General features: G+C 41.1%; 2 long non-coding RNA genes across 2 annotated transcripts; both read left to right on the top strand.

Moving 5' to 3' along the window:
• The first annotated feature begins 2147 nt into the window (after window positions 1-2147).
• Window positions 2148-5633, top strand: LOC108647876. The gene is made up of 3 exons (XR_004223332.1): window positions 2148-2272; window positions 2593-2613; window positions 2719-5633. It is a non-coding gene; the product is annotated as an uncharacterized LOC108647876 (long non-coding RNA).
• Window positions 5634-6851: 1218 nt separating this feature from the next.
• On the top strand, window positions 6852-8298 carry LOC116411770. The gene is made up of 3 exons (XR_004223333.1): window positions 6852-7131; window positions 7475-7547; window positions 7750-8298. It is a non-coding gene; the product is annotated as an uncharacterized LOC116411770 (long non-coding RNA).
• Window positions 8299-10407: the final 2109 nt, after the last annotated feature.

Genomic DNA, 10407 nt, shown 5'->3' with positions numbered 1-10407 from the left:
AATTAACGCAAAGCGGTAAAATTTAACGCATGCGGTATGCGACTTAACACACGCGATAATACTTTAGCAAATCACGCGGTTTTTTTTGCATCAATTTTAACGAAAAAAAAGCATGCGATATGCGTTATCGCACTTTAGTGAATCAACCCTATGGTCTTTATGCCTCCAAATAGTGTCTTCAAGTCAGAAATTAAAAAAATAAAAACCTGCTGTGAGACCATTGGGAGCAACATCAGAGGGGTTGGTGAGCAACATGATGCTCTCAAGCCACTGGGTGGGGAATCTCTGGTTAAGAGGATGGCAGCAACCATGAATTATAGTAAAGAGACATGGTGCTGATTTCCCCCCAGCTAACGTAAAAAAAAAAAAAAAAAAAAAAAATCTTGCACAAATCTTACAAGAAAAGACAGTTTTTGGAATCATGGTTTCTAGTTCTGACATTGCTTCCAGCTGCACTTGGAAACTCAGCAGGAAGTGATCCTACTGAGGACTTAAACATTTGGAAGCCGTGTCTGGATACTTTTGACTACAATGGATCAATAAAGCTAAAGGTTTCATTGGCCAATAACTTCAAAACCAACATCATCCATTCTGTTAGTCCACTTCTGGGTCTGGTAGTATTATTTAGGAAAGTTAGGAATCACTTCTTCCATCCTTCATGACAATATTGCCTGTAGAGGCAACTCTTTAAAGGAGAAGGAAAGGCTAGTAAAGAGTTAATCTCAAAATACAGGCATACCTTCAGTTGTCTCAATAGTGCCCTTAAGTCTTCCCATATTTCACCTGTTCAGAAGATCTGAAGCCAAACAGGGATAACAAATGCTGAGCTGGGTAAAGAGGATTTCCATAATGCATTGCTCCTGCACTGACTATGGGACCGGGACACCGTAGGCAGCGCATGCGCATTGCTGTTTTCCCTGAGAGAAGCCGGCGCGAGAAGCAGGCACGCTCCCCTCCCCTACTCAGAGGCTCAGAGGACACAGAACGAGCCAGGCGAGCGCTGTGGGGAGCGGGGGGTGGGGGGGGGTGGAAGTGGATTTGAAAATGTGGCGCTGTTGGTAGGCAGTGTTAGGTTGCCGGGGGTGCGAGTGCGAGCGGGGGTTTTTTTTGGTTGCAGCAGGGACGATGCTGGGGGAGCCGGGGAAAATCCAACATGGCGGCCACCACAGAGTACACAGCGAGGAAAGTTAGAAGGCACAATTTGGGAGAAGGGAGGATTATTTAAAAAAAAAAAAAGTTGGCGATCTGCTACAGGCAAGGGGGCTCTACAATATATTAAGGGCTTTAGTAGAAGCCTTTCCTTGCTCTTTAACTGAAATCTATGAAAAGCATTCACCAATTTACCCCAGAGGCCCCCACAATACAAGTCTGTCTTTGCCTCTATAAGAACAATATGCAGCAGAAGGAGGTAATCCAGGCACACAGGATCCAATATCATTATTATTAGGGACCTGCTGGGAGGCTGTGCCAATGCAGTTGTGTCACACAACACTGCACACAGTCTAATACTTGCATCCAAATCCACTCCTTGCACTTCTGAACTTGGTGCTGCAGTTTCTGCTCCACCTCCTGTTCCAAAGGAAGTGTGCCCAGGAGATACCACTACTGGTTCAGCATTGCCACAGTGGGTTGCATCAGCATGTGCCGCTGTGCCTAAAAAATCAAATGCAGACATTGTGGAAATTATGAAAACAATCAGCACAACAGTGTCAATTATTTAAACAGTTTTTATGCAACAGCTGCACGTGCTTTAAATGTAAATCACCTTGTGGCTGAAATTTGGGGGAAATGATGCATTATGGGTAAAATAACTTTATAACTCAAAAATTGCACTTTGCACACTGCACTTGAGTAACTGACCCTTTAAGTGTATTTAATTTGCATACAGGACCTTTATTACAATTTCTTTACTTGAAACTACATTATTTGCTATAAATATAATTTGCAGAGTTGCTGTGTAACCTGTTTTATGTTCAGTATGTTTGCATTTTTCAATGTTTTCCATCTTTTCATTTGCTTTCATTGACTTGACTGCTATGCCGTCACATTTGTGTTTATTTACATTCTAAGGGGGATGGTCACATGGATGAGAAGGATATGATGTCATCATTGTGCGACAATGTTATGTCATCATTGTGGGTTTTCCCTCCATTTTGGGTTTATAAGAGAAAGGAATGTTTGTTTCTGTAAATGAGATAAAGGCTGTGAATGTGACTGTGCATGTGTTAATATCCCCCTGTGGATCCCTCATCTGAAAAGCATCTACTTGTAGGTAAGTGTGTAGCATAATATATGTGTCCTTATTAAGTAATGTCTAATCTGCTGCTGCAATATACATGATGCTTATCATAAGAGTTTGTACTATAAGAGATGAGATTGTACTTATAAAGTATTAATATAGAAGCAAAAACACATATAACTATTTTCAGACAGTTTTTGACTAAGCACTTTTAACTATAAGGATTATATATAATATATATATATATATTTTTTTTAGAGTGGACATTTTTGTTTCTCAGAATGTGCTTTGATTTGAGATAAATCGCATGCTCTGCTTGTAGTAACTGATTTTTTTGTTTGTTTGTTTTTTAGCCTGGAAGTCCTATTCTAAAGGTTGTGCCTTGTTGTTGGACAATAGTGGCTTCAGTTATGTTTTGGCTGGTTCAAGTAAATGTGTATGGTGGTGCTTTATTAACCTGAATGTTATTTGTTTTAAAGGTTGGCTTTTCATTTGGAGAAAGTCTGGCTATGGAGTAGGTAATGGGTTTACTTGTGCTTGGAGTGAGAGTGAAGGGCTTTAAAGATGTAGGGAAAGACATGTATGGTTTCTGATGTGTGTACTATGTGTTGTTTTAATAACTTGCATGTATAACTTGTGTTACTTCACTTAGGCATCTGTTTTACAGGTTGGATCCAAGTTTCGCAAAAACTGCTGTGCAAGCACTTTAGCATTGGCTGATGAGTAGGGGATGCTGGCCATATTTGCTTTAGAAATATTCTGTTCCAGTTGCCCTTCAGTCATGTGTTGGAAACACTATCAGCAGATGCAGGCAACCTTGGACAGCTGAAGCTTGTGAAGACCATATAGCATCCTGTTTCTTTTTGTAGGTAAGAGCAGATGGATAAATTCAGTTTGTGTTGTCATTTTTAACCTGGACATCTTTGTTTTACAGGTTGGGCCCTGGTATAGGAAAAACTAGGAGTGGAGGCAGGTAACTTTGGACAGCTAAAGCTTGTGATCAAGAGGTGAGTAGAAAAATAGAAGTAAATGGATAATAGTGATTCTTCATCTTGGGGATTGATTGCTTTTTACAGGTTTTCCTTGTTTGGAAGACTTCTTTGGTACTTCAGTCTGTCATACTTCCTGTTTCTGGATCCACTTTCTTTTTATAGGTATTTGAGCATATGGACAAATTCAGTTTGGTATTATCCTTCTTCAGCCCAACTGAAGCATGATAGGTTGGGACATTGTGTGGAATGGTTAGTGGAGAGGAAGGTAACCTTGCACAGTTGAAAGCTTATGATCACTAGGTGAGTAGAAAAATAGAAGTGCATGAATAACAGTGATTCTTCAGCTTATGAATCTGTTAGTTTTTTTTTAAAAGTTTTTTATGGTGGGGAAGACCTCTAGCCACTGTGGTTCTTTAGCCTCTCATACTTCCTGTTTTTGGATCCTGTGTTTTGTTTTTTTTTTGGTTGGATTACAGGTTGAATACTTTGTGGAATGGCGAGCAGTAGAGGGAGTAACATTGGACTGCTGAAGCTTGTGATGAGTGTGTAGAAGAAAGTGAGAAAGATTATTGTTTCTTCAGCTTGGGCATTTGTTTTTTACAGGATTTCCTGGTTTTGGAGATGTCTATCCAATGTGGTATGTCAGCCTTGGTAGTTTTCTGGGGATCCTCTTTCATGTGGTAGGTAAGTGAGTGGATAGAAATATGGAGTTTGCCATTGTCATTTTTCAGCCTGGGCCTCTTTGTTTTACAGGTTGATATATTGTGTGGAATAGCTAGCAGTGAAGAGGCAGGTAAACGTGCGATGATAGGTGAGTAGAAAAAATAGGTGTGCATGGATAATGACGATTCTTTGTCCTGGGTTTGTTTTACAGATTGGAACATTGTGTCCAGTAGAAGCAGCTTACCTTGCATCACTGAAAGCATGGTATCCATAGGTGAGTAGAAACAATAAAAGTGCATAGATAAACATAAATCTTAAGCCAGTACATCTTTGTTTTCTTCCAGATTGAGACATTTTGTGGAAAAGGCTACCTGCAGAGGCAGGTAACTTTGCACAGCTGAAGCTTGTGATCCATAGGTGGTTAGGTGAGTTTAAAAATAGGTGTGCATGGATAATGATGATTCTTTGTCTTGGGTCTGTTTTACAGATTGGAACATTGTGTGGATTGGAGGAAGCTTACCTTGCATCACTGAAAGCATGGTATTCATAGGTTAGTAGAAACAATTAAAGTGCATAGATAAAGATAAATCTTAAGCCTGTACATCTTTCTTTTCCAAATTGGGACATTGTGTGCAAGAGACTAGCAGCAGAGGCAGGTAACTTTGGACATCTGGAGCTTGTCTTCCATAGGTGAGTAGAAAAGACTCACTTGAAAGACTTCTAGGTACATCAGCCTCTCAAACTTCCTGTTTCTTTAATGAACGGCCAAATTTAGTTTGGCATTGTCATTCTTCACCCAGTAGATTATTGTTTTATAGATTTGAACATTTTGTGTACTGGAGACAGGTTTCCTTGTTCTGCTGAAGCTTCCTATAGGTGAGTAGAGGAATAGGTGTGCATGGATAATGATGATTCTTTGTCCTGGGTCTGTTTTATAGATTGGGACATTGTGTGGATTGGAGGAAGCTTACCTTGAATCACTGAAAGCATGGTATTCATAGGTTAGTAGAAACAATAAAAGTGCACAGATAAAGATAAATCTTAAGCCTGTACATCTTTGTTTTCCAGATTGGGACATTGTGTGGAAAAGGCTAGCCGCAGAGGCAGGTACCTTCTCGCCAATGTGGTACATGAGCCTTTCAAACTTCCTGTTTCTTTAGGTAGGTGTTAGTGGGTTGACAAATTTAGTTTGGCATTATCATTGTTCACCCTGGGCATTTTTGTTTTACAGAGACAGGCAACTTTGGGCAGCTGAAGCTTGTGACCTATAGGTAAGTAGTAAAATAGGAGTGCATGACTAAAGATGATTCATAAGCTTGGCATCTATTTGTTAACGGGCTTTCCTTCTTTGTAGACTTCTAGCCACTGAGGTTCTTTAGCCAAGCAAACTTTGTTTCCTTTGGTAGGTATATGAGTTGATAGACAATTTCAGTTTGGTGTAGCCATTCTTCAGCCAGGGGGCATCTCTGTTTTACAGGTTGATACACTGAGTGAAATGGCTAGCAGGGGAAACTGGTAACTTTGAACTGTTGAAGATTATGATCTACAGGTGAGAAGAAGAATAGGTGTGCATGGATAATGATGAACCTTCAACCATCTATTTTTATTTTTTTTACAGGTTTTCCTCATTTGGAAGACTTCTAGTCACTGTGCTACTTCAGCCTGTCAAACTTCCTATTTCTTTAGTGAACCCCCATATTTAGTTTGGCATTGTCATTCTTCACCCAGTACGTTATTGTTTAACAGATTGGAACAGTTTGTGGAATGGACACAAATTTCCTTGTACTGCTGAAGCTTTCCTATAGGTGAGTAGAGGAATAGGTAAGCATGGAAAATCATGATTCTTTGCCTTTTTAACAGATTGGGCCATTGCGTGGAATAGAGGCAGCTAACCTTGCACCACTGAAAGCATGGTATCCATAGGTGAGTAACAAAAATAAAAGTGCATGGATAAAGATGAATCTTCAGCCTGGGCATCTTTGTATTACAGATTGGGACATTGTGTGGAATGGTTAGCATTGAAAAGGCAGGTAACCTTGCACAGCTGAAAGCTTGTGATCGCTAGGTGAGTAGAAAAATAGAAGTGCATGGACAATAGAGATTCTTTAGCTTATCAATCTTCTGTTATTTACAGGTTTTCATGGTGGGCAAGATTATTGTGTTTCTTCAGCTTGTGCATTTGTTTGTCTTTTTCAGGGTTTACTATCCAGTGTAGTACATCAGCCTTAGTAGTTTTCTTGGGACCCTCTTTCATTTGGTAGGTATGTGAGTAGATGGAAAAATGCAGTTTGGCATTGTCAATTTTCAGCCTGGGCATCTTTTGTTTTACAGGTTGATATATTGTGTGGAATGGCTAGCAGTGGAGAGGAGGGTAACCTTGCACTGCCAAAACCTGCGATTGATAGGTAAGTATAAAAATAGATGTGCATGCATAATGAGGACTCTTTAACCTGGGCCTCTAATTTTCTTTTTTCAGGTTTTCCTCATTCCAGCCACTGTGGTACTTCAGCCTGTCAAACTTCCTGTTTCTTTCGGTAGGTATTAGTGGATGGACAAATTTATTTTGGCAATGTCATTCTTTACCCAGTACATTGTTTTACAGATTAGGACTGAAAACAGGTTCTGTTGTACTGCTGAAGCTTGCTCTAGGTGAGTAGATCAATAGGTGTGCATGGATAATGATGATTCTTTGTCCTGGGTCTGTTTTACAGATTGGAACATTGTGTCTAAACATGACTAAAGATGATTCATAAGCTTGGCATCTATTTGTTTAACAGGCTTTCCTTCTTTGTAGACTTCTAGCCACTGAGGTTCTTTAGCCAAGCAAACTGTTTCCTTTGGTGGGTATATGAGTTGATAGACAATTTCAGTTTGGTGTAGCCATTCTTCAGCCAGGGGGCATCTCTGTTTTACAGGTTGATACACTGAGTGAAATGGCTAGCAGTGGAAACTACAGGTGAGAAGAAGAATAGGTGTGCATGGATAATGATGAACCTTCAACCATCTATTTTTATTTTTTTTACAGGTTTTCCTCATTTGGAAGACTTCTAGTCACTGTGCTACTTCAGACTGTCAAACTTCCTATTTCTTTAGGTAGGTATGAGTGGATGGACAAATGCAGTTTGGCATTGTCATTCTTCACCCTGGGTATCATTGTTTTACAGATTGGGACATTGTGTGCAAAAGGCTAGCAGCAGAGGCATGTAACCTTCAACAGCTGAAGCTTGTTTTCCATAGGTGAGTAGAAAAGACTTGAAAATCTTCTAGGTACATCAGCCTCTCGAACTTCCTGTTCCTTTAGTGAACGGCCAAATTTAATTTGGCATTGTCATTAGGACTGAAAACAGGTTCTGTTGTACTGCTGAAGCTTGCTGTAGGTGAGTATATCAATAGGTAATTGGATAATTATGGTTCTTTAGTTTGGTTCCAGATTGGTACATTGTGTGGAATGGCTAGCAGTGGAGGCAGGGTAATCTTGCACTACTAAAGATTGTGATATATAGGCGAGTAGAAGAATAGGTGATCATGTATAATAGAATGATTCTTAAACTTGGGCATCTGTTATTTTTTTTTCTCAAAGGTATTCCTGATTGTATACCTATCTAGCCATTGTAGGAATTCAGCCTTGCCAGTTCATTCGGGATATGCTTTTGGTAGGTATATAAGTGTATTTTCTGACTCTGTTTGTTTTAAATCTTCAGCCTGGTCATCTTTGTTTTACAGGTTGGGTCCTGGTGTAGGAAAGGTTAGGGGTGGAGGCAGATAACCTGGGACTGCTGGAACTTGTGAGTGAAAGAATCGGTGTGCATAGCTCATAGCGTGTCATCAGCTCTGGTATCTATTTGTTTTTCACAGGTTTTTCCTGGTTAAGAAGAAACTTTGCTACTGTGGAACTTCAGCCTCAACAGTTTATTTGGGCATCTGTTTTTCTGTTTTTCCGTGGTAGGCATGAATGAACAAATTAAGTCTGTTGTCATTTCTCAAAATGGGCATCATTTTTGGGGGGAGGGTCACTGTTTGGTTGTTTACCTTTTCAAATTCCTGGGGCCTCACAACATGTACTAATGGATGAAGGTCTAGATTGCTTTGAATGTGTGTGCTTCTTCAACCTAAGCTTCTCTTTGTTTTACAAGTTTTCTGTGGCATAGGCTGTGGAGTGCTTCACTTTTGGAAGGTGAGTGAGGATGCAAGTGTTTTTGGCAGGGGAGTGGTGTTGGTTTGTAAGCAAGAATGTCCTCTTTGTTTTTCAAGATTGGCTTTGTTTTGGCAAATGTTATGGATGAGCCTAAGCTGTGGTTGGTGAATGTGGTTTTGTGCTTGTGGTAAGGGGACAGCTTTAGAATACTCTAAATCAGTGCTGTCCAACTTCTGTTGTACCGAGGGCCGGAATTTTTCCGACCTACGTGGTGGAGGGCCGATAATGGAAGCCAGTTTTGACCACTCCCCTTTTTGAAACCGCACCCACTTGAAACCACACCTATGTTATCACATGACCATACCCATATTAATGGTTGTAGTACAGCAAAAACCTGCCATACTCTGCCTGCCCTACCCTGCCTGTGTGTGCCATACTCTGCCTTCCCTACCCTGCCTGTGTGTGCCATACTCTGCCTTCCCTACCCTGCCTGTGTGTGCCATACTCTGCCTTTCCTACCCTGCCTGTGTGTGCCATACTCTGCCTTCCCTACCCTGCCTGTGTGCCATACTTGGCTGGTTTGTGCCATACTTGGCCTGTGTGTGCTATACTCTGCCTGCCCTACCCTGCCTGTGTGTGCCATACTCTGCCTTCCCTACCCTGCCTGCGTGTGCCATACTTTCACTGTGTTTGCCATTCTTGGTTGGTTTGTGCCATACTCTGCCTGTGTGTGCCATACTCTGCCTTCCCTACCCTGCCTGTGTGTGCCATACTCTGCTTGCCCTATGATGCCTGTGTGTACGGCACACACAGGCAGCATACAGTGACACAATGCTGGCACTGCTCCTACAGTCTGCACAATAACTATATATTAAAAAACTTTTTAATTGCAGTACCACCTCAGTATATGTTCTTTTTGTAGTGTGCAGGGATTATTTGTGGGTTTCTACTGCTCCTGAGGTGTGAACAGGGGAACAATGGGGGTGATTACAGCCTGAGCCTGAGGTGTGAACACTGCAGGGGGTGAACAATGCAGAGATTAAAAGGTGTGAACAGTACAGGGAATTACATATTTAAACAATACAGCCTTATTACAGCCTGAATCTGAGGTGAGAACCATGCAGGGGGGGCAGTTAATCACAGTACTGATACCATTCAAAGCTTACACAAGAGTAAGCCATCAAAGCAGCCAGACAGGTGGGGGGCCACACAGAGGGGGGTCGCGGGCCGCCAGTTGGACAGCACTGCTCTAAATGACTGAGAGTGCTGCTTTCAGCCTACAGGTCTCCTTAACAAGTCAGTTTAGCAAACATCAGCTCTTAGCAGGTGAGTTGAGAATGCAGATGTTAGCTGTTAAGGATTTAAGTAAATTGCTAGGTGTTTGATTTTTTTTGTGTGCGTTTATTGCTTTAGTGGCTTTGTGTTACAGGTTTACCCTGGTTTTGGAATCTTCCTACCAAAAAGCTCTTTGCTGTTGGTCAATGCTATGTTTTGTGGTACAGGCACAGGTTGCAAGATTGAATTTTGTTTTTGAATAGATGTGGGCTGCTTCAGTATGGACATTCCCTGTTTTTCAGGACTGGCTATGGTTTGGGAAAAATCTTGGCAGCTTTTTGTTTTTTTTTAATCTTTTTGATAGCAGTCAATGTAAAGAGATGTAGATGCTTGTGATAAGTAGAGTGAATATTTTAGGCGCATAGTGTTTCTACAGGATTATTTCTAGGTTGGACGCTGGATTAGAAATTATCTCGCTACTGTGGATCTTTGTTTTTAGAAGGAGGGCGGTGTGATTGTACCTGTGCCTGGGGATCACTTGGCGTTATCTTTTAATGCCATTATTAGAGATGTAGCGAACCTCACAAAAAAAGTTTGCGAACCCGTTCGCGAACTTCCGCCAAAAAGTGCGAACTTTGCGAACCCCATAGACTTCAATGAGAAGGCGAACTTTAAAAACTAGAAAAGCCATTTCTGGCCAGAAAACTGATTTTAAAGTTGTTTAAAGGGTGCCACAACCTGGACAGTGGCATGCAGGAGGGGGATCAAGGGCAAAAATTTCTCTGAAAAATACGTTGTTGACACAGCATTGCGTTTTGTGCTGTAAAGGGCAGAAATCACACTACATTTCTAAACTTGTGTAATAAACTGCTTTAAAACGTCCGGCGTTTACATGCCAATCAAGTCATGTAAAGGTTACAGCCGGTTCACACACAAAGACAAAACGCCGCAGTAGTGGATACGGAATATATTATTGCTGGTGGAAAAACATCGCTCAGGTGATTTTATTGCAATGCAATGTCACTACTATGTGTAACGTGTTGGGTGCACTACTATGAATAACAGCAAACAGCACTGGACACATTAAAGAACAGTAAGTTAAA

This window comes from Xenopus tropicalis, chromosome 6, assembly GCF_000004195.4.
Source record: "Xenopus tropicalis strain Nigerian chromosome 6, UCB_Xtro_10.0, whole genome shotgun sequence".
Lineage (NCBI taxonomy): Eukaryota > Metazoa > Chordata > Amphibia > Anura > Pipidae > Xenopus > Xenopus tropicalis.
This window is presented reverse-complemented; position numbering and strand designations above follow the sequence as displayed.